At 42.3% G+C, this 23,449-nt stretch overlaps 1 protein-coding gene across 1 annotated transcript in view; it reads left to right on the forward strand.

Annotated features, from left to right (window-relative positions):
* ATP6V1C1 (ATPase H+ transporting V1 subunit C1) overlaps nt 1-23,449 on the forward strand; it is an 86,882-nt gene that overhangs the window by 1,987 nt on the left and 61,446 nt on the right. Inside the window, exons 2-3 of the mRNA XM_061604727.1 lie at nt 178-277; nt 439-626. The gene's annotated coding sequence lies outside the window, so the exon portion shown is untranslated. The remainder of the gene's footprint in view (nt 1-177; nt 278-438; nt 627-23,449) is intronic.

Here is a 23,449-nt window from a genome sequence, read left to right on the forward strand (position 1 = left end):
AACATTAATGCTACCAATAAAACCAAACCAGCATTAGGTACTTTGGTAGGATAGTTTAGAAACGATTGTTTTATGCCACTGTCTGCATTGCCGTTTAATTTGCTTCATAGCTACACTGCTGTTTATTTCGGTTCAATACTGGTTCTTGCTATTAATTTAGCTCTTTTCCCTTTTCAGTGCCACAGTATTCGAAATGCATCTTTGTCTTTAAGACTGCATTCCTAAGCACATTTACCAGGGAATAAGCCCCACTGAACACAATGAGGCTCACCTCTGAGTAAGCATTTACATACTTTATTAGTCATGCTGGAACAAATAGGTACAAGTTCATATTGGTTGAAGTCATTCTGCCAAGTACTTATCTTGTTACCATTTTAATCTGTGACACGAACTGCATAATTTCACCAGCTTTTTTTGTGTGTTTTATATTCTTCCCAGAGACTGCTGGAGATGAACTTGGATATAACTGCTCTTTCAGAACAACTAAGTCAAAGGAGAATTCTGGGAAATGCCACATGACCTTATCAGCGTGTGACACGGAAGTAACTGGAAGTAACAACCTGTTTGTAGAACAGCTATGCTTCTGACTCAGTACACTAAGCTGGAAGCATTGCAGGAAAAGGCAGGTATGTTTTACAAGAAATCTGGCATTATGAATGTATGAAAAAAATCATGGGTTGTTTCTAAAACCTGATTACTGGAAAAATTACAGCTTTGTGACTTCGGCTATAATCCTAACCCCACTTTCCTGGGATTAAGCCCCACTGAATTCAGTGGGATTTACTTCTGAGTAGACATCTTTAGGATTGTAGTCCTACCTATCTTTTGAATTTTTCTGTTAAAGGAACTTCTCAATTAGCTTTCCAGTCTTTCAAATGTTCACCTTTGTCAGGTTCAGCAATTGCCTGAGGACCAAGGTAAATGTTACATGGGAGCCATGTGAAGTATGTAGTTGCTTAACAATTTTTTTTAATGGAAAGCAACCTTAGAGGCCGCAGTAGGAACAGAGGAAGAATTGGGGAAGGGGACTGTTTAACATTTTCTCTTTCTGTCATTTGTTTTCTCAAAATCATTCAAGCAATTTTCCAGCCCATGTGGGAAAAGATATTGGGTAGTTTCAGTGTTAATCCTACTCAGAGTAGACCCATTGACGTTAATAGATGTGATTAACTTTGGTTCATTAATTTCAATGGGTTACTCTGAATAAAACTTATTTGGATACAACCTTCTATATATTTCACCCTATGGAGAAAAAAGCAGCTGAGGAAGTGGGATTCTGAGCAGAAAATGTCAGGAAAGGAAAGGGTTAAGTAACCTTTTGCCTGGGCACATCCTTCTTCCCCTCTTTCCTCTACTTTCCATTTTTGCAAAAAATACCAACAGACCAATGCATGCAGCTCCTATGGTACACCTAGGTTGGTCTACAGTATAGTCTGCTATTTAGAATAAGCAACTTTGTCTTCTTAATATAACACATGCTAAATTTTTGCCAATATTTACAGAACTGACAATAACAGAGAGGGGCACTCAAGAACAAGCATGTCCTGTAACCTCCCAGTGTGTGGTAGCTATGGGTCATCTTAGTACAACAGTAAGAAGGCACCAGTACACATTGTACCATATTAAATATCCCCCCTGGGGCTTGAAACACTTACATAATGAAAGAAAAGTAGTGTTTTGATAAGCTTGATTTGTAAAACGGAGAGTGCACAGTTATGTAACACAAGGCAAAATAATGACACAGGTTGACAAAACACCCATATTTTTATTGAATTTTTAAAAACAATTTTACAAAACACCCATCTTGTGTTGGAAGTATAAAATTAGCATTATTCCATACATTCCAGAACTAAATTGGGCTGCAAAATGGAAAATATCCTTCTATTTCTGATGTTCAGGCGTTGAGTGCGATTGCTTCTGTGACCAAAATGGCACCACCTTTGTACAAGAGAGAAAAAGCAAGCTTGGGGGAGCCCCAAGGTTAGCAGAAGTACAAAAAAAGTGATTAAAAAAAACTGGGAAGGAGGTGCAAATGAGGACTGAGTGTGCTTAGTGGCAAAATAATGTTGACTGACTATTTGGGGTGAAGGGGGAATGGAATGGAGTATCTTGAAGAAGGACAAGGCTGGCTGGCTGGAATAATGAATAGGAGCATTCCTCATTGCAACCTTTCCCAGTGCACCTACAAGGACATAGAGTTAACTTCTTCGACTGATACCTTTGTAGTAAAAGAGGACACAGAAATCAGAAAATGACATAGGAACTATCTATGCCGCCTTCAACCATTTTTTCAATGAGGGGAGTATGCTGCTGCTGCCTAATCACAACTATACTAAAATGCTGGATTTCTCCATTGTTTTCTATGGGGAACTCTTCTTTCATCTCAGAGGAGGGGGGTGGAATTGAAAAGGAACTTGCTCAGGCAGATTGTGAGTCTGGCAATTAACTGTGTAACCCTCTGCTTGTCTACTCAAAAGTAAGGCCATTTGATTTCAATGGGACTTATTTCAGGTAAGTGGGTATAGGGTTGTAGCCCTATCTATGGTTGAAAACAGTGGAACCATGGGCTACTGAAGGTGTCAATTGAGAGGGGTGGATGGGAAGAAAATGGATGGAGACAGAGGAAATTGGCCAGCTCAAGACCTAACAGTTTATTGAAAGTATCCTGAAAGGGGGGAATTAAGATTGTAAGAATGTGTGCAGTAGTAGTGTTAAAACATTCCCCATCCTACACTACACAAGGATGTTTCAGGAGGAAGGAAAGGGGAAAAGGCAACTTTTTTCATCTCCACTCTCCAGATACCTTCCCTACATCCTGGGATATGGTAGTAAAACATTCAGCCCCTCAGTCTTTTCACTTTATATAGCATCACAGGAGGGTGGCCTTCCAGCTGTCCTTGAACTCTGACTCCCATTAGCCCCCATCCAGCATGGTCACTGGTCAAGGATTATGGGAGTTGCAGTCCAGCAACATCTGGGGAGCCACAGCCCCGCCCTCCTGCTATAAGGTATTGATCAATGGGGCACCAGGATATGTATATCATATAATTTATTACGAATTTATTAGCTGAACTTTTACTTCTGATATAAGACTTTTACTTCACTTTTTCTGGTAAAAGTTATTGCTGGATTGATTCATAGGGTTGCCATAAGTCATAATCGACTTGAAGGCATATAACAACGAAATGCTTTATATACTAAAATATGTAGGAAAGTGTACTGTAAACATTTCATTGAGACATGCAGCCACTAAAGTTACTCCATGGAAAAATACTAGTGTTTGATTTTTTAAAGAAAGATTAGAACTATATTTATTTTGGCTCCAGTACATCTTGCACTGTACATACATTCAAAGCATTATATATTGATTTGAAGCTTGAGATGTGTTCTTTAAGATAGTTTTTTATTCATTCTTTTAAATATTTCAAGAAATACCAAGTTGTAAAGAGAAACAATAAAAAGCAAGAAGCACAAAGAAAAAGGGCTAGGGGAGTTTCCCCAGGGAGTTTATTTTGGGAAACTTTTTTTGTATGAGATAGAGCACATTCTCCTTAACATTTTTGTGTAAGAAATGTTTTTGTTGCATTTTGTTTGAAGTTAAGATGTTTTCTGAGCCAGACTGGATAGTCTAGTCTACCCATCAATGGCACTCAGTGCAGCTCAAAATAAAAGGTAAAACTATACATACATTAATACAGTCAATAAAACAACATTAAGAGACATTGCTAATAAGACACCAGCAGACATAAAATCAGTACATCAAGGTTTTTTCTTTCCTTCAGGACAGACTCCTGTTTTCATGTTCTCAGCTATTTAGGGTATTGATTAGTAGTTAAGCTGAAAATGCACATTATGATGAAAACATGCGATTGAAAATTTCCTCATAAGGCAAACACAGAGAGGCACTTGTTAAGGAGAATTGGTGAGCATGAGAGAGATGTTTCCTCTCTTCTCTGTCTGCATTGCTCCCCTGCAAATGCACGCTTGAGAAGATAATGTGTAGTTCTCCCCGAACTGCAGTATAGCCATAAAACATAGTTTGGTAGTTGCTGCTATTCCTGTAATACTAGTAAAATGCCCATAATTGTGACCGGGTTTATGTAGAGAAAGTGCCTGCCTATTAATTTATTATTATTTATTTATTTATTTATTAAATTTATATACCGCCCGACTAGCAATAGCTCTCTGGGCGGTGAACATAAAATAGCATAAAAATACAATGAATAACAAAATAATACTAAAATACAATCATCAATCCAATACAATAAACATTTTAAAAAGTAAATCAGTGTAACTTAAAATGCTTCAGAGAATAGGAAGGTTTTGACCTGGCGCCGGAAGGAGAGCAGAGTCGGCACCAGGCGTACTTCCTCGGGGAGACTGTTCCATAGTTCGGGGGCCACCACTGAGAAGGCCCTAGATCTTGTCATCACCCTCCGGGCCTCCCTGTGAGTTGGAACCCGGAGGAGGGCCTTCGTAGCAGAACGTAGTGCACGGGCCGGTTCATATCGGAAGAGGCGTTCCGCAAGGTATCGTGGTCCCGCACCGTATAAGGCTTTATAGGTTAATACCAACACTTTGAATCTAGCCCGGAAACATATTGGCAACCAGTGCAAGCTGGCCAGAACAGGTGTTATATGCTCGGACTGCTTGGTCCTTGTCAGCAATCTGGCCGCCGCATTTTGCACTAGTTGTAGCTTCCGAACTGTCTTCAAAGGTAGCCCTACGTAAAGCGCATTACAGTAATCCAAACGTGAGGTTACCAGAGCATGTACCACTGATGTAAGGTCCTCTTTACTCAAATAGGGACGTAGCTGGGCTACCAACCGAAGTTGGTAAAACGCATTCCTAACCACCGAGGCTACTTGAGCCTCAAGTGAGAGGGAAGAGTCTAAAAAGACTCCCAGACTATGAACCCGGTCCTTTAGGGGGAGTGTAACCCCATCCAGGACAGGGTATATATCCACCATCCGATCAGAGAACCCGTCTACCAACAGCATCTCAGTCTTGTCTGGATTGAGCTTCAGTTTGTTAACTCTCATCCAGTCCATTGTCGTGGCCAGGCAACGGTTCAGCAAATCGACAGCCTCAGCTGAAGAAGATGAAAAGGAGTAGAGCTGCGTGTCATCAGCATACTGATGACAACGCACTCCAAAACTCCTGATGACCTCTCCCAACGGCTTCATGTAGATATTAAAAAGCAGGGGGGACAAAACTGACCCCTGCGGGACTCCATATTGGAGAGCCCGCGGTGTTGAGCAATGTTCCCCAAGCACTACCTTCTGGAGACGACCCGCCAAGTAGGAGCGGAACCACTGCCAAGCAGTACCTCCAACTCCCAACTCCACGAGCTGGGACACTTCCTGTGTATATAATGCACTCCAGCAGGACTGTGGTGATGGAGGCAAGGGAAGGCCACCCAGTGTTGGAGGTGGTTGTTCCTCCCCCCCCCCCCCGTTGCAGTGGTTTAAAAAAAAAAAAACCACAGGAATGAGTGGCTGCCCCATTTACATTCTCCTATAGACTTTAGTGGGAATCATTTAGAACTTAGAATTATTATTTATTTATTCATTTCTTTTCTAGACTGCACTTCCTCCCGTGGGAGCCCAGGGCACTGAACAACATAAAAATACAATCTACACACAATAAAAATATAGTTATAAAATCAAAAATACAAAGTAATATCAGCTGCTGAAATTTCGGTAAACATTCATGTTTCCAAGGCCTGGGCAAACAGATGTTTTTAATTGGTGTCTAAACGGCATCAATGGAGGGAGTTCACACAGACAAGGCACCACCACAGAGAAGGCCCTATATGATCCCAACTGCAACCTGCAGGCGATGGGTTGGTGACCCCTCTGCTAGAGTGTGATTTTATTTAAAATATCCATACCAACTTTTTCTAAGTACTCCAAGCCCATTATATAAGGCAGGGATCACCAAATCAGCAGGTGCTATGGTCCCTGTGAAGGCCTTCACTGGTACCTCCAACAAGTAGCTCAGAATTTGAGCTTTCATTTTTTTAAAAAAAGTCTCTAGCCCTCCTACAAAGTGAGTTATGGAGCAAAATGTGCAAGTATCCTTCTAAGTGATTTATGTGAAATAAGCCAGCCTGCCTGCTCTTGCCTGTCATTGTTATTAGCCAATGAGTGAAGTCAGAGCTGTGAGCGATGAGTTGTTTGGACACCAGGCAACAGGAATCTTTGGAGTTCTAAAAAGCTGCTGTTTTGCCTTCCCTTTTAGTGCACTTTCCTGATTCTTTTCCTTTCTTCTAGTCCTTGGAATCTCCATAGTTTGCCCTTCTTTTTTCTCTAGCGAGCAGTATGCATCTTTCCTGTGGTGGGTTCGCCCGGGATCAGATAGTGCCTAGATGTTATGGCAGCCATTTTGTGTTATACCACACATTTACCGGCAAAACTACCCCTTGTCAGTATATGCATAGGGTCGAGGGTTCTTGCTTTCTCCGTTCCCCCGTATCTACACAGAGTCCTTGAATGTCAAATGTTAGGTCACCTAAGCTCACAGGTTATCAACACCATTCTAGCATAGGCAGAGAATAGAATAGAGGAGACACCACTCAAGAAGTCTTAAGTCTTGGGAGGTACCAGAAATTTCCTATTTGGAAGTCAGACCTCAGACAGCAGAACAATCTTTATAATATATGCTATTTATTCATATAGCTAGTATAGCACAGTGGGGTGGAGAGCCTGGCTGGGAGTCCAGAGTCTGTGAGTTCAAATCCCCGCTCGTGTCTCCTGGGTGTCAAGGGCCAGCTAAAGATCACCCCCACAGTGAGCGGCTCAGGGGTTACGTGCTCTGCCACCTGTGCAGCCGTGGGCAAGCTGCATAGTCCCAAGGAGCCCAGTTGCCCCCCAGCTGGCAGTTGCGGACAAGGAAGGGGCTGGCTTGTGCAGCTGTGGCAAGCAGAGCAGGCCCTAGCCAGCTGGGGAGGACTAGCCTCAGAGGGAGGCAATGGTAAACCCCCTCTGAATACTGCTTACCATGAAAATCCTATTCATAGGGTAACCATAAGTCGGGATCGACTTGAAGGCAGTCCATTTCCATTTCATTTATTCATACCTTGCACATTACAACTAATACAATGCATTCTAGGTAGCCTTAGCCATCATTGCAGAAACAAAAAACAGAAAAATATCAAAGTATAAAACTGTGAAGGCACATCTTAATTAAAACAAGGAACAAAGAACTGGATACATGTCATGATACATTACCCATCAGATGTTATGGATGGAATAGATGGATGGTTCTCCTGCTTTCATCGATACCCCCCCCAGCAGAGCTGAAGGGGCCTGAGTGCTCTGAAACCTGGCTTTTTATACACTTTCTTTTCTATGGGAAGGTGTGTTCCCATAGTCTTTTCTCATGAATTCATTCCCACAGATTTGTCATAAACATTCTCATGGGACAGTCTTACAAACACCTTTCTATTCTCATAAATTTCTGTTTTATAAACAGAGATGTTCTCAGAGATTCATATCAGTTCGTAGGTGAATTGGCCAGATTACTGCTGGCCATTCAAAAAATCCTACTACGAAATCCTGTTCTCTTCATTGTTTACATTCTAACTCAGACTTGCTTATTTTAAATGTACTATCTTGGCTGTATGCCCAGACTTCCTGGAGGGAGAGAATGGGGAAAACGCTTGTCTTCTTAAAATGCTTTTTCTCCACCTCTGGAGGGGGGCAATTTCAAACTACTCCTATTTTACTGTTTGGCTCTTGTACCTATAGCAAACTTTATACCCTACTTCAATAAGTCTTAAGCATCTTCTAAGCAAATCTAAGCATGTGTAAACGATTTCAGCACATTATATGCATACCTTAAGCCATTATCTGGGTCTTCCCATTACAACACCCTCAAGGTAACCATTTGGTGACTGGTGCCCTCAGGACTCTCTCAAAATTTGAAATGTGCTCTCTGGTCCTGACATAAGGCCTCCTACACAAATGTGCCTGTACATCAGAGGCTCTGCTCTGTTGTCTCTCCACTGTCAGTGATGTGATGGATGGGCACTCAAAACAGGGCCTTATCTTTTATGGATTGTAAGCTTAGGATTGCCTTCCGACAGAAGGCCTGTCTGAATTTGTCATTGTTCCCTTTCTGTCAGATGGTGAAGAACTGTTGTGTTGATTTATTGGTTGTTTGAAATGCTAGAAGTTGTATTTGTTGTGCTGTTTCAATCTCTGAGAAGCTTGGGGGGCTGTTGTATTCTTTTAAAAAATTGTTAGCTGCCTGAGGTGTGCTACTTTATTGAAAGACTACATAGAAGTATTTGATATAAAACTATAAATACCCCTATATTCATACGAAGGGATAGAGTTTGAGGCTGAGAAACAGAGGCTTGCCTGAGGCTAACCAGTGAGTTCCTGAATTTGAACCTCAGACTTTCTGTGTCGCAGCTCATTCCCTTAACTGCCATGCTCCACAAGATTTGCCATCATAAAATAGCATGCAAATTATGCAAAATTAATAACCAATGGGCTCAGATTACATGAAAAAGGATTTAGACAATACATTAGAAAGAACATTGTATTCAGCTAAGTCCAACTCAGAATAGACCCAATGAAATTAATGAACCTAAGTTAGTCATGTCTATTAATTTCAATGGGTCTGCTCTGAGTAGGAGTATCATTGAATACCACCCAATATGAGCTGTTCAATAGTGAACAAATTCTCAATTGTTAGAAGTCTTTCAGTAGAGCTGGGTGCAGGGCTGTGGAGTCGGTTGACGCCAAACCTTCGACTCCAACTCCTCTATTTTTCTACTGTCCGACTCTGACTCCACCCAAGATTGCTTCCGACTCACAGCCCTGGAAAGCGCTGTAAATGTCTTTTTAAATTGGAAGCTCTTGTAGGAGCATTTTTATTGCTGCCTGAATATGCGCTGATCTTGGCATCACAGTGTTTGTCTTCATCTGGGTCCTGTGTCATATACTGACACACAAAATGTTTTCCATCTTGAGTTATGGTGAAATGCTCAACTACAGCTGACTTCATGGGAAGCTTCTTTGACATTTTGAATTTATATTTTAAAAAAATTGTCAATCAAAATTTATTTTGAAGCTGGAGTCGGAACATTTCTACTGACTCCGACTCCACCTCCACCTAAAATTGCTCCCAACTCCACGACTCCGACTCCACAGCCCTGGCTGGGTGGCCAGCAAACAGAGATGTTGTAGTTGTGGGTTTCCTGCACTGGCAAGGGGTTAGACCTAGATGACCTCTGAGATATCTTTCAGCTTTAGGATTCTATTATTCTAATACGTGCCTAATAGTTGTAGTCCTCTGGCATTTATGATTTGGCCATTAGTACCAACCCTGCTTTTCTAGACTACATCCAGACAGTATCTAACAAGAAAAGCTGTGTTACAGACAAATGGACTGAAAATTCATCCATCTGAATTTAAGACCATATCCCATAGTGAAAGGGCATAACGAAGATTTGCCAGTTGCTTTATACACATATAAACCCACAAAAATACTTTAGTACAGACTTCAAGTTATATTAAGATTACCTGTTAAAGGTGAAACAAATGTTTACCCTTCGGTCATAAGTATGAATCTGGCAAGCACATAAGAGGTGTAACACCATTCTAATTTGCTAACTTGTGACATATGGAAAAATAACCAATTATTTCATCAGTCCTCAGTGAAAAAGTACGATCACCTGCCTCATCAAAACCATCTGTTGTCAACTAAGATTATCTGCCATATATTCTTCTCTCTTATCTTGGTAAGCAAATCTACCCTCCCCAGCCAAATATATATTGAATGTATTGGGCACTAATCCTTTGGACACAATACTGTTTCTAATAGTAAGATACTATCCTGGAGTTATGCATAGTGAATTTATGTTGGCATTGCACCACAGTTAGTTACACCATTCAGTGCACCAGGTTATGCTGGTGGCACACTGCCAGGACAAAAAAAAATTCTGAGCAGAATTGCAGATGTAGCAAGGCTTAGTTCAGGTCCTGTGCTTGCTCAGGGATTGGTCCCATCCTTGGATGCTATAACATTACACCACAAAAGAGATAGTATAAGTGAAAACACTTTCATTGGAGTCAGTGGAGAACCCCTGAGAACTGCCCATGTACCTCAATCCCCTCTGCCCCCACAGCCATAACAGGTAAACAATCCTGAATTAGTTTGCTAGTTCCCAGTTGCTTATCCACACAAAAGTTTAAAACACAACTAAATCAGATTTTTTTTAAAAAAGCTGAAGTTTATATGTAAACTTTGTAATACCCCATATCATAGGTCTCTATGACTGGGGGACTCCACCCTTTGACATCCATAATAATCTTCTCTAATCAAAACTGTCATGTTTGCACATGCTCACACATGAGCATTGTGTCAGAAGATAACATTACAAGTAAATTATCACTGCAGAACTTCTGCAAGAGGAATCAAACTATCGTGGTTTGATGGTTACCATTTCTAACTGGTAAGCAAATTATTTATCCTAAACTGCTTTACACTGGTGAAGCCCAGCACTACACCAGTGGGAAAATTTGTGCCAGCATAGTTATACTTTTACAGGGGTGGGAGGCTGCTGCTTTCATAGACAGGACTGCACTAAAAAAGAGGGGAAAGCTGGATGGAGTTATCTGAGAATAACTTTCTGTTCAGAGTAAGTCAAAAGCAGCTCCTTGCTATCCTTTATGTGGAGGAACAAACACACAAAATCCCGTGGAAGCTCTTCTATGACATGAATCCTGCAGGGGCGTCCCTACCGGGGTGCGGAGGGTGCGGCCCGCACCCGGGTGGCACCATGAGGGGGGTGGCACCCAGAGCCACCCCGCGCCGTTGCCCGGCAAGGCTGTGCTGACTCCTCCTCGGAGGCGGGCAGCCGGGCAGACGAGAGCGGGAGCAGGAGTAGCGTCGGCGGGGCGAGGGAGGCGTGCCGGCGTTCCCAGGCCTTCTGCGGCTGGGTGCCCCTCCGGCGCGCGTCTTCCCAGGGGCATAGACAGGGTGGCTGGCCTCGAGTGCGCGTGCACGCACAAGCCCAGCCACCTCGTCCATGCCCCTGGGAGGGCGTGCACCGGAGGTCCGCACCCCCCGCACTCCCGCTAGTGACGCCACTGCAATCCTGCAAGTACAAAAGTTTGTCTGCTAAGGGCCCAAGGTAGCGATGAGATCTGTTGGCCAGTACTGGTTCAAAAGCATTCTGTCAACCTAAGAGGCTGGCATTGATTCAAGTTTGTTCCTTAGCCACTAGTCTCTGCTTCTACTAATCTGTTTTTTTTGTTTGGAAAAAATATTAATATTAATATTTATATTTTGAAATAAATAATACTTTCAAAAATATTGATATTTTCAAAGGATATATCAATACATATTCTTAAAATTGATATTTTGGGGGGGGTTAATGTCAGTTTTCAAAATTAGCTGCAGAAATTTGCTACATTAAAATCCAATTCTCAACAATTGAGAATAAGCAAATTAATGGAAAATTCGGTACCAAATCCAAATTGGGTGGAACTCTAGTACATCCATTCCCCTAGGGAAGACTTTATTTCAGTGGTGTAGTGGCAAATTCAGAAGTGCCAGGTCCCTTCATGATAGCCACACACACACCCTTTTTGCTGCCAGGTTGAGAATGAGATCCTTGTTAATGCCTTTCCCAGAACAACAGATATCCCTAGGAGCCAATCAGCATGAAAGGGGAAAGTGTTGGCTATTTAAAAGAGTCTTCTCAGTAGCTGACTCGCCTCCTTTCACTCTGATTGGCACCAATCTGCAGGAATGGACAAGGACACATGTTAGAAGACTCTTCTCAGTGGTAAGCCCACTCCACGTTCATGCTGATTGTTTCATAGGACCCTACTGGGCTCCTGCTCCCAAAAAAGTAAGGGGTCTAAGCCACACACACCCGAGACCCTGGATGACTACACCCCTGCTTTCTATAAGCATTGTAGATGTTGTTCAGAAATAGTAAAGACGTTCCTTAGATTGCTAGTCAGTTTAGGAGCAGCTAAAGATAAATGGAATAGCATTAGTTCTACTATTTATTCAGGTGACATGCTAACTTATTTACTACAAAGGCATCATTCATTCTAAGAAATTAACTCATTTCCTGCCTTTAGTAAATCTAATATGCTGTAAACCAAGACAAATTGATAATTGTTTTGAGTTGTGTTGAAACAATTTCCCTCCAGAATAACCCCAAACATAAAATTTGAAGAAAACTGGTGTTTTATATAAAACGCTTTTAATTAAAGCTGTGATCCTGTGCACACTTACTTAAGAGTAAACCCCATTGAACATAGTGGGACTTCTGAATTACATTCATTCTACCATATTTTCATACACACTAACCTTTCCTGCTATACTATGCATTCCATGTTGTTTCTTACCATTATTCATGATTACTTTTTCTTCTGATTTTTTGCAGTCACATCTGATGTCTCAGTTGCTTGCCTTTCTTGCTGGATTGTTAAGAATTTTTGCATTTACTTATTGCTGTTTTTGTTTTTTGTTTCCTGAATTAGTTTTATGACATATAAATTTGAAAGAAATAACTTTAAAAGGAATGAAGTGAGACTTACTTCTGAGTAAACATGCTTAAGAGAGGGGCCATAGCTCAGTGGTACAGCAGCTGCTCTGCATGCAGCAAGTCACAGTTTAATCCTTAGCATTTCCAGGTAGGTGTGAGATCCTGGGGAGCCACCAGACTATACTGAGCTAGATGGACAGGCAGCTTCCTGTGTTCTTATATACATCTTGCCTTAACCCTTTACCCACTGATTTCTGTTTTTGTCATTTCATTTGAGACTAAAGGGACTCTCTGTTGTTAGAAAGAATGAGACTGTATATAACATTATGGTTGGGGTGCTCTAGAAGCTAAGTTGAAACTGCTTTAATTTTCTTTTACTCTTGAAATATTTATTAGACATGTAATGCGGCCTCCTATAATATGTTATGTTATTCTTATAGTGTGGAAATAGTTTTTGTGTTGTAATATTTGCTATTTGTTATTTTTTCTATTATGGTTGTATTATTTTGCTTGAAATTGTTTTGTAATTGTTGGCTTTTGTTGTACAGTAGGGCCCCGCTTTACAGCAGTTGTGAATTGTAGAAAGGCCCCGCTTTACAGGGCTTGTTCTGCTTTTACAGCGTTTTTTTGCTGCCGGGTGCCATTTTGGTCAATGTAAGTCAATGGGATCCGCTTTACAGCGGTTTTTGCTTTACAGCGGGGGTCCGGAATGTAACCCGCTGTATGAGCGGGGCCCTACTGTAAGTTATTTCAATTATTGTGTTCTTGCTTCCTTTTTATAAGTCGCTTTGAGTTCTATTGTTGAAAAAAAGTGACTAATAAATACTAGTAATAAATAAATAAATAAATAAATAATTTGCCCATGGATTTCACACCTGTTTGCTTCCACCCATTTCTACCACTGCCAGAGCCTGGTCTTGGCCTTTCTACAGCCTAGGGCTGAAGAATAACACGACATTTTATTTATTTATTTATTAGAATTGTTAGACGCCCATCTAGCAGAGGTTAATCTGCCACTCTGGGCGATGTACAACAAAATACAATACAATCCATGTAAAAACAATTCAAAAAGCAAACAGTATAAAATTTAAAAACTGAATAAACCCCCACGGAACTACCCTCTGCCACCCTAACCCCCTTCCCAAGCCTGGTTAAAGAGCCAGGTTTTCAAGGCCTGACGAAAGCATAAGAAGGAAGGGGCCTGACAGAGGTCAGTTGGCAAAGAATTCCAAAGTGAGGGAGCCACTACTGAAAAAGCTCTGGACCATGTCCTCCCCAATCTCGCTGCTTTTGTTGGGGGAATAAGAAGTGAACCATTCAAGGATGATCTTGTAAGCCGGCACCCCTGGTGCGAGTGGAGGCGACTCTTTAGGTAAAGTGGGCCAGCCTCGTGGAGCGCCTTGAAAGTTAAAGCCAGGATCTTAAATTTGGCCCTAGCAACCACCGGTAGCCAGTGCAGTTCCTTAAGTACGGGGGTAATATGATCACAACGGCGGCAGCCCTTAATCAGGCGAGCCATCGCATTCTGCACTAGCTGCAGCTTACGGACCGTTCTCCAGGGAAGACCCACATATAACGCATTACAGTAGTCCAGCCAGGACAGAACCAGAGCATGTACCACATTAGGGAGCAGGTGGCTCGGGAGGTAAGGGCGTATACTATGAATGAGGTGAAGTTGGTAAAGCGCTGCCCGACTAACAGCTGCTGCCTGTGCCTCCATGGATAGCTGGGAGTCAAGAATGACCCCCAAACTCTGGATGTGGTCTCTTAGGGGCAGTTGTATCCCATTAAGCACCAAATCCGTAATCCCCAGCTTCTCTTTATTACCCATCAACAGAACCTCAGTTTTATCGGGATTCAGTCTAAGTTTAATCCTGCTCATCCAATCCCTCACAGCCACCAGACAATTAGATAGCCTTTCTATCGCCACTGGTGGGAGGGACTTAATGAGAGGAAAATCTGGGTATCATCTGCGTATTGATGGAATTGCAGTCCAAATCTCCTGATGATATCTCCCAGTGGCCTTACATAGACATTAAATAATGTTGGGGAGAGGATAGAGCCCTGTGGTACCCCACATGTAAGAGCCCAAGGCTCCAAGACCTCCTCTCTCAGTACCACTCTCTGGTATCTCCCAGAGAGGACGGAGCGGAACCACCATAAAACAGTGCCTCCAATCCCCAGAGTCTCAAGGTGATCTAATAAGTTATTGTGGTCGACAGTGTCAAAGGCCGCCGAAAGGTCCAGGAGAACAAGGAGGGTATACTCCCCTCTATCTAGTGCCCTTCTCATGTCGTCCACCAGGGCTACCAGGGCTGTTTCTGTCCCATGTCTGGGTTGGAATCCCAATTGAAATGGGTCAAGATAGTTCACTTCATCTAAGTACGCCTTTAATTGGATCGCCACCACCTGTTCGACCAGTTTACCCAGGAATGGCAGATTTGAAACTGGGCGGAAGTTGTTTAAATCCAAGGGGTCTGAGGAGGTCTTTTTCAAAATTGGGTTTATTACTGCCTCTTTAAAGGCAGATGGCAGATGGCCTTCATCAAGAGACGCATTCACTATTGCCTTAATCCACTTGCCAACTTTACAGTTGTAATCCACTTTACAGCTCATAATAAGCCACGCTGGGCAAGGGTTGAGTATGCAAAAAGTTGGTTTAAGCGAGGATAGGGCCCTGGTGATTTCCTCAGAGGAAGGAAGCTGGAAACTATCCCAAGACCCTGAGGGTTCGATGGTCATTTCTGGTTCCATTATTGAGGCTGTGGCAGGGGGAATAGAACTCGTGATGTAATCGATTTTGTCCGCAAAATATTTTGCGAAGTCATTACAGGAGGCCAAGGCATGTTCTGTCGGGTCTGGCGCAGCTGGCCTCACCAAGCTCTGGACCACCTGTAACAGTCTCCTTGGGTAGCTTTCCGTGGCAGCTATGGAGGCCTCAGAAAACTCCCTTTTTGCTCTCCTCATCACCGTCCAGTAGTCGGCCGCTGCTACTCTACTACAAGTTCTATCTGCCTCTGCACGTGTCTTTTGCCAACGGCATTCAAGCCATCTTACCTCCCGCCGTAAGCCACGCAACTGTGGGGTGTACCAAGGAGCTGTCCTGCATCTATCTAAAGGGAGGGGGTGTTTCAGGGCCAACCAGTCCACCGCCTCAGTCACCCCTGCATTCCAGCTGGACACCAAGGTCTCGGCCGATTGGCCATCAATAGCATTTAGAAAATCTCCCAGTTCGCGTATGAAGCCATCCGGGTTCAACAGCCGCCTCAGATGAAACGTCCTGGTGGGCCCTCCAGTTCTCCGAGGGGGAGGGGACACACGAAGGTCTATTCTGACCAAATAATGGTCCGACCAGGACATTTTCAGGACATGTCAGTCTTTAACCTTTTTTTACCACCTGAAGATGAGCCCTTTCATCTCCTTCTGGTTTTTAAATGACATCAGAATGGAGGTTGAAGGCAGCAAAATGATACCCCCTCTCTCTGGAAATTGCTGCTTGAAAAAACTTATTTTGCTTTGTGCTAATAGTAGCCCTGCTGTTAAATGATTGGGGGAAGAACCAAGACAAAACTACCCATGATGGTTGGTGGATTTCCTCCTAATGCAAATTTTTCTCAGGACCAAAGCAGGGGATAAAATGGTAAAAATCCCACCACCACCACCACCACAAAATTGGTATGACCCTCATAATTATCGGCCCATGCCAACCAATACTATTTGTTTTTTTTTAACCCTACATATTAAATGCCAATACACATTTAACTCCAAGTGTCGTTTAACTCTTACATCTTTGCACTCAATCGTTTCTGTGGATAAATCACTCCTAAAGGAGAAGAGGAAGGAATAATACCACAATGTGTATAAACATTATGCTTTATCTTTCAAGACCTATTTTCATCAATGGCTATTGGACCATGTCAGCATTTTTGCACCACATTTGCTCCCAACTGTGCTGAGAGTGAGTTTCTCCCTGTAAGTGTAGTTTGATCTAATAATGTGTGTATATTAACTCACATGCTGGGAGTGTGTATGCCAATGTGTGCCCAGCAGAGAGACTGCAAACCCTGTTGTAGTTGGGAAACAGGTCACCATGCAGATCAGATCTGTATGGATGTACATCCGTTTCCCTGTAGACTTGAGGAATTGGGATATACTGTCAGATTACAGGAAGAGTAAGAAATGAACATGATGGCAAATCTGAGCGGGTGGGGGTGACTAAAGCTGTAATGGATGGGGCATCTGTCATGTTCCTCGACGATAACATGGAAATTATAATGGCCTGCCTCAGAGGATTGTTGGAAAGACAACAAAGAGTCTTGTGGTACCTACCACATTTATTCTGGCATACACTTTCATGCATTAGAATCAACTTAATCATTTGCATGTGATCATGTGGAGTTGTCCTAGGCCAGTGCCTCCAAGCAAGCTGCAACCAGGCCCGTAGCTGGAGGGGGAGGGTGTAAAACATTTTTTACAGAAAAAAATCCCCCTAGGTTCCCACCCCCGAACGTTCAGGCTGGCTACAAGCCCAGCTGCAAGCACTGGCTAGGCCCCTTAGCCAGGAGGCAGGCCTTCATTGCATGGAAGTGGCAGAGGGCAGCTGGGACAGGTGCATATGTGCTCACTCTGCTGTTGCCACTGCATGTGTGCTGCATGTCCCCCCCCCAGCCCTAACAAGGGAGTGAAGAGAGAGAAAGGGTCCCTTGAATAAGGGACAGCAACTCATGCTTTCCCTCACCCCCAAAGAAGAGCTTTTAAACCTCCTTGCCCAGTATGCCATAATTGGGAAGAAGACTGCTCCATCCCCCTGCCCCCCATCACACAACACTTTAACACAAAGATCCCTGACATGGGTGGGATGGAGAGATGGATCAGCTGGGAGGCAGGCCAGCTCAGTAAGTGGATGGAATCTGCTGGTCTGTTTAATCTCCCTCCCCTTCCACGGGCTTATGAGGAGTACAAATAGCCTCAGTGGGCGGGGGGGGATGGGTGGAGGAGCACTTCCAAAGTTTTCTGATAGAGCCTGAGCACTCTGGAAGATAAGGTTGCCACTGTGGGAAAAAATGTAGAAGGATGGCAGCAGGTAGAAAAGGCTTCACTGGCTGGATTAGGCCCGCAGGCCATCAGTTCCCCACTGCGGGTTCATGCCATAATAGATTCATTCGTTTTTGCTGCCTGCAACAGCTGCCCTTCTGGCAATAGGACTGTAGAACACACTATAGATCAGGGGTAGCCAATGTGGTGCCCTACATGTTGCTTTTTGACTCTAACTCTGTCATCCCTGTCCATTGGCCATGCTGTCTGTGGCTTCTGGGAGTTGGAATTGAGCAATACCCAGAGGGTACCATGTTGGTTACTTCGGGCTCTGCTATAAACTGTTAGAGTTGCAATGTAGCTTATGACAGTTTGCCATCCCTTGTTGTTGTTTCTTGCCTGATTTGTATTCTGGTAGCTCCTAAATATACAGTGCCTTGCAAAAGTAATCAGACCCCTGACCAATGCTCTCATATTACTGAATTACAAATGGTACATTTTGTTCTGTATGATATTTTATTTTGAAACACTGAAACTCAAAATCATTTCTTGTAAGGTGACATTGGTTTTACATTGGGAAATGTTTGTAAAAAACATAAAAAACTGAAACATATTGCATAAGTATTCAACCCCTGTGCTGTGGAAGCTCCCAGTTTACACAGAGGAAAGAAATTGCCCTGTCAAGGACACAATTACTTTACCTCCACCTGTCAACCATTAAAATTGCTGTCACAGTATAAAAACCCAACTGTTGAAGGATCATTGGTCAGGTTGTGGATCTGAAAGAAAATGAAGGCCAAAGAGCATTCTACAGAAGTGAGAGATAATGTAATGCAAATACATAGATTAGGAAAAGGGTACAAAATAATATCCAAGTGTTTGGATATCCCAGTGAGCACAGTTGGATCAATAATCAGGAAGTGGAAGCTGCATCACACCATCCAGGCACTACCAAGAAAAGGCTGTCCCTCAAAACTCAGTGCTCGAAAAAGGAACCTTGTAAGAGAAGCCACAGAGAGGCCAACAATCACTTTGAAGGAGCCACAAAGTTCAGTGGCTGGGAGTGGAGTAATGGTGCACCAGTCAACCATATCTGCATAACACTGGCCTGTATGGGAAGGTGCCAAGAAAGAAGCCATTACTGAAAAACTACCATCTGAAAGTACATCTGGAGTTTGCCAGAAAGCATGAGAGTGCCCCAGCTGTGATGTGGGAAAAGGTTTTGTGGTCAGATGAGACCAAGGTAGAGCTTTCTGGCCAAAACTCAAAGCACTATGTGTGGCACAAACCTAACACTGCCTGTGCCTCAAGACACACCATCCCCACAGAGAAGTGTGGTGGTGGCAGCATCGTGCTCTGGGGATGCTTCTTGTAGTGTATTGGTACTTTTCACTTCTCATCAGCAGGGACTGGGCATCTTGTTAAAATGGAAGGAAGAATGGATGGAGTAAAATACAGGGAAACACTCCCAAGAGAACCTGCTTCAGTCCACTGAAAAACTAACGCTTGGGAGGAAATTCACTTTTCAGCAGGACAATTATCCCAAGCACAAGGCCAAAGCAACATTGGAGTGGCTCAAGAACAAAAAGGTGAATGTCTTACAGTGGCCCAGTCAATGTCCTGATTTCAATACCATTGAGAATCTGTGGCACTCTTTGAAAATTGCAATCCACAAGCAACGTCCAACCAACCTGGACAACCTGGAGTGAATCTGCCAAGAAGAATGAGCCAAAATCCCCCTGACACTGTGTGCAAAGCTGGTACATACCTACCCCAAAAGACTTAAAGCTGTTATTGCAGCAAAAGGTGGCTCTACCAAATATTAATGTGTGGGGGTTGAATTCTTATGCAAGCAAAATGTTTCAGTTTTTTATGTGTCTTACAAATATTTCCCAACATAAAACCAATGTCACCTTTCAAGAACTTACTTTGAATTTCAGTGTTTCAAAATAAGATATCATACAGAATGAAATGTACCATTTGTAATTCAGTAATATGAGAGCATTGGTCAGGGGCCTGATTACTTTTGCAAGGCACTGTATATGACACTACTACCACCATTACAGGTGCCAGGTGAGAACCCAGAGATCATGCCCTTCTCTTTCACTCCAAAATGCAGTGAATTATAATGTAGCCACTCTGCTTCCTAATCCACTGGCCCACCAATCTGCACACCTGAGTGCTGTAGTATGCAAGACCCAAGTTTTGCTTCACAGCAGGTTGAAGAGGAAGGTAGGCAAAAGAGCTGGTGGGGTAGTGACCCAGGTTGTGCAGTGGGTGTCCACATCTTCTCTTGCGGCTCTGTTGTTTTAAAGCAGGGGTGGGGAACTTCAGGCCTGGGGGACAAATGTGCCCCTCTAGGCCTCTTTTTCTGGCCCCTGGAATGCTTCCCAGGCCACACCTCTCACGGCCCCTGCTTCAGACCCTGAGTGTTTTTGCCTAGCTGGAATGTGTCCTTGAACTCTGATAATGCCTTTTGCTTGGTGCATGGAGGATAGAGAGGGGTGAGTGAATATGTGTAGAACCTAGCCTCCTGTGCAAAATGTACATTAATTGTTCTGCCCACTTTTTTCTATGGCCCTGCCCACCACTGGCATGTGACCCTTGGGAGATGTCCCAGATGCAAATGCAGCCATTGGGCTGAAAAAGTCTCCCTGCTTTATGATCTCTGATCTGACAGTAGTCAATCCTAGCCCTCAAGTAATTCTGCACATTTTATCCATACCGCCACAAGACTAAGACCAACAGTGCTCAGGAATTCCACACCGTTTTCCTCATGAGCTCAGATGGAAACCCTTAAAAAAATAGTTTATTGTTTTCAATTACTTACCTGTGAGGTTGTACAAGTATAAGGCAATTACATAATTTGATCCGCAGAAGGCAAGAATTCAGTGTGTAATTAGTTTCCAGCTGGAAGCGAGACAAATGTCTTTTTAAACAGAATAATAATTTATTTGTGCAATTTATTAAGTAACAACATGAAACACCCTCTGGTTGCAGTAGATTTTACTGCAGTTCTTCATGCTGCTACATGTTAAAGCAGAGTACTCACTCTACTTTTGGCTATATTAATGTGACTTTCTTTCCCAAAATTAGAATGTTTCCACATTAGCAATTTCCTCTGGGATTGAAACCATTTGTTCACTCAGTTATTCTGGAGAATCCAGAGAACCTTGAACTATTGCATTCCCTTTTATTCATTGTCCTTCCCTGTTTTGTAAGTGGTCATTTGTAGTAGTTTGTTTCTTGCAAGCCATTCCTTGCATGTATAGATTGGCATAGTGCTATCATCTTGCCTTCTGTTGAAATGTTCTATGGTCATGATGTAGTCATATTGCTGGTGAGAGTGGGTTCCCCACCACCATCACCACACCTTTCTGTTTCCATGTTGTTGTTTTTGTTGTTGTTGTTAATCTGCCTGCACCTCTGCCATTATATATTCTACAGTGTGAACACTCCTGTGATTAGCATGTCATTTTTAATTCATCTTTTTAAGCAGAAGTGCAATAGCACAACAGTTCTTTTCTAAATATATTATAGTGGGTATAAACACTAACCTTTCAGGGGTTCTTCAACATGATGATCTGTAATAAAGTCTTGAAAGATGAGCTACCTTTGAAACACAGCTTACCCGCTTCTGTGGATTTCCCCCTTCAATCTGAAAGTCAGAGAGGAAGACTGAATCTCTTCTAGGCTGCAATTTCATGCAGGGTAACTACGAGACCCAACACTATATATAAAGTGAGAATGTGCCCTAGAAGACTCATGAAAATCTTTTACCATGCTGAGGGATTGTATGGCAAATTCACAGAAGCTTCTTGCTAGACAAATAACAGAGAAAATGTTCCCTGCAGATACGAAGTTTGAAAAGTACTGCTGTTTAGAATGGCTAAGAATTTCCCCCCAAGAACAGCTGTTGAGTTATAGTATCTTGCATTGAGAATTATCATCTTAATTTACTGGGAAATGATAAATTTTAGAAAAAGAGTTGCCTGCTTCAGCAACTTGAATTGAGCTGAAAAATTATGAAACTATGGCAAGCAATGATTTTCCAAGCTGGGGGCACTATTGTCTTTTCTGGTGAATCATGTTGTCTCGTTATGTGTCCAAGGTATGATAACCTCAGTTTCATAATTTTAGCTTCTAGTGACAGTTCTGGTTTAATTTGCTCTAACACCCAATTATTTGTCTTTTTCGCAGTCCATGGTATGCCCAAAGCTCTCCTCCAACACCACATTTCAAATGAGTTGATTTTTCTCTTACCCACTTTTTTCACTGTCCAACTTTCACATCCATACATAGAGATCGGAAATGCCATGGTCTGAATGATCTTGACTTTGGTGTTCAGTGATACAATTTTGCATTTGAGGACCTTTTCTAGTTCTCTCATAGCTGCCCTCCCCAGTCCTAGCCTTCTTCCGATTTCTTGACTATTGTCTCCATTTTGGTTAATGACTGTGCCAAGGTATTGATGATCCTTGACAAGTTCAATGTCCTCATTGTCAACTGTAAAGTTACATAAATCTTCTGTTGTCATCACTTTAGTCTTTTTGACATTTAGCTGTAGTCCTGCTTTTGTGCTTTCCTCTTTAACTTTCATCAGCATTTGTTTCAAATCATTACTGGTTTCTGCTACTAGTATGGTATCGTCTGCATATCTTAAATTATTAATATTTCTCCCTCCAATTTTCACACCTGCTTCATCTTGGTCCAGTCGACTGTGAAAAAGACAAATAATTGGGTGTTAGAACAAAACCAGAACTATCACTATAAGCTAAAATGATGAAACTGAGGTTACCATACTTTGGACACATAATGAGAAGACATGATTCATTAGAAAAGATAATGCTGGGAAAAACAGAAGGGAGTAGAAAAAAAGGAAGGCCAAACAAGAGATGGATTGATTCCATACAGGAAGCCACAGACCTGAACTTACAAGATCTGAACAGGGTGGTTTATAACAGATACTATTGGAGGTCGCTGATTCATAGGGTCGCCATAAGTCATAGTCGACTTGAAGGCACATAACAACAAAAAAACATTTTTTTCCAGTATGAACTCCCAACTCCATAATTCATAATTGTGTCTACATTCCTGTTATTGTAGGGCAAAAAGAAAGTTTGCCAATCCTTATTTTAAAAGAATCTGCAGTTTTGCAGTTTAAATACACTTAATTTTTTATTATTATGTATTTATTATATTTTATTTATTTGTGTACACCAGTGTACAATGATAAAAAATATAAAACACAAGTAAAAACAGGACAAGATTAATCATTTAAATGGCTGGCTACTCAAGAATGTTTTAAACCGCTGCATAGGCCTGTCGGCATAAAAATGTTTTCAAGAGACACCTGAAAGTCAAAAGTGGCCTCTGTGACATGGGAGATATCATAGCACCATTGTGACTACAGGAGTAAAATTTAGTTGTCTTCTGCTGCCCTGATGTTAAACAAATTTACTAGACAAAACACCATTTTGCTGCAGAAAAGGATAATGTAAAAGTAAAAAATTATAAATTGAGCATTTGTAACTATTTTTTATTTAATTTGTATCCCGCCCTTCCTACCAGCAGGAGCCCAGGGCAGCAAACAAAGCGCTAAAAACACTTTAAAACATCATAAAAACAGATCTTAAAATACATTAAAACAAAACAGCGTTAAAAACATCTTTAAAAAAGAGTTAAAAACATTATTGAAAACATATTAAGCAATTCTAACACAGATGCAGACTGGGATAGGTCTCAACTTAAAAGGCTTGTTGAAAGAGGAAAGTCTTCAAAAGGCACTGAAAAGATAGCAGAGATGGCGCCTGCCTAATATTCAAAGGGAGGGAATTCCATGGGGTAGGTGCTGCCACACTAAAGGTCCGCTTCCTATGTTGTGCAGAACGAACC

Source organism: Rhineura floridana, chromosome 1, assembly GCF_030035675.1.
Source record: "Rhineura floridana isolate rRhiFlo1 chromosome 1, rRhiFlo1.hap2, whole genome shotgun sequence".
NCBI lineage: Eukaryota > Metazoa > Chordata > Lepidosauria > Squamata > Rhineuridae > Rhineura > Rhineura floridana.